This window comes from Genypterus blacodes, unplaced genomic scaffold (assembly GCF_046128005.1).
Source record: "Genypterus blacodes isolate CSIRO-AG114 ecotype Tasmania unplaced genomic scaffold, CSIRO-AGI_Gbla_v1 ptg000698l_1, whole genome shotgun sequence".
Lineage (NCBI taxonomy): Eukaryota > Metazoa > Chordata > Actinopteri > Ophidiiformes > Ophidiidae > Genypterus > Genypterus blacodes.
This window is the reverse complement of record NW_027467382.1, coordinates 22501-24129: the sequence shown is the minus strand read 5'-3', so window position 1 is coordinate 24129 and position 1629 is coordinate 22501.

The window sequence follows — 1629 nt, the reverse complement described above, 5'->3', positions numbered from 1 at the left end:
GGCAGCGTGTTGAAAAGGAAGTAGGTGGATACTGAAATGAGCAGGTCCATCAGGTCCTTCAGGTCATTTAGGTCCTTTAGGTCCATCAGGTCCATCAGGTCCTTCAGGTCCATTAGGTCCTTCAGGTCCTTCAGGTCCTTCAGGTCCTTCAGGTCCATTAGGTCCTTCGGGTCCTTCGGGTCCTTCAGGTCCTTCAGGTCCATCAGGTCCTTCGGGTCCTTTAGGTCCTTCAGGTCCATCAGGTCCTTCAGGTCCATTAGGTCCTTCAGGTCCTTCAGGTCCTTCAGGTCCTTTAGGTCCTTCAGGTCCTTTAGGTCCTTCAGGTCCATCAGGTCCATCAGGTCCTTCAGGTCCTTTAGGTCCATCAGGTCCTTCAGGTCCTTCAGGTCCATTAGATCCATTAGATCTATCAGGTCCATCAGGTCCTTCAGGTCCTTCCCTCTGCACCTCCAGACGTCCTTCTGCAGTGGAAGCCTGGTGACATCATGGAGTCAAGGTGATGGTCCTGATGTGATGGAGGCTCCAGGTTCATGCAGCAAAGAAACACAAACTCTGAGACTTTGTCCTCCAGAAAATCCTGCACTGTAAACACTCACTTACAGACATGAGCTCAACATGTGTGAGCCTCTCAGTCATGATGGAAGCATGTTCACATGTTCACATGTTCACATGTTCACATGTTCACGTGTTTGAATCCTCCAGATAAAAGACGTTTGGTGTTTTGACTTTTCTTCTTTTCTTTCTTCTTCTATATTTTTTGTATCATTATTTTACTTTGGGGATAAATTCTGACAGTTTTGTTTTTACTATTAACGTTTGTGATTCTAACCAAATATTGTATGGAAATATTAGAAAAAATTACAGAAATGACAGAAAAATAGGTCGAAAATCGAGATTCTACTTTTTGGTCTTCTGATCTGATTTTCTTTTCTTTTTTACAGTGCAGCTTTTTAGGGGTCAAAGTTCATACATGTGCAGTAGTGTACATGTTTATATGAGCTCATGTAGATTATAGTTGACAGTTCTGATGCTTGTTGTTTACTGATCAACAAGAAGGGACGGCCCAGTGTTTACAGGTCGCATAGAGTCAAACCCCTCTAATAAAACAAAAACACGGAATAAATACAAATGATGTTTTTCTATTTTGAAATAATTTTGTAGAGCCTTGTTGTTGTTGTTGTGATGGTGAAGCTGGCAGCTGATTGGCTGACGTGTCGTCACTTTGCTGCTCTCTTTTGTGTTCAGGAAGTCTCATGTTTCTGATGATGTCGTGTTTTGTGTCAGCTGTGATGAGACGTTCTGCCTCTTTACACATCTGAGTAAAAAGATAAACTGCAGATGAAGTGTTTCCTGTGTGTGTGTGTGTGTGTGTGTGTGTGTGTGTGTGTGTGATCGTTGGAGGAGGTTCACACTGTTTCTTCTTGTACTGAGCGCATCCTGCCAGTCAGCATCTCATATAATACCTGGTGTGTATCAGGAGAGCTGCAGTCATAAATCTGGGGGGGGGGTTGAACATACATCTCGAGGTGAAGTTCTCATTCATTGTTTTTATGTTTTACATGGCATAACAAGTTAAATAGTCCAAATGAAAATCTAAAAATGAATCAAACTGCTACGTAACATTTTTAA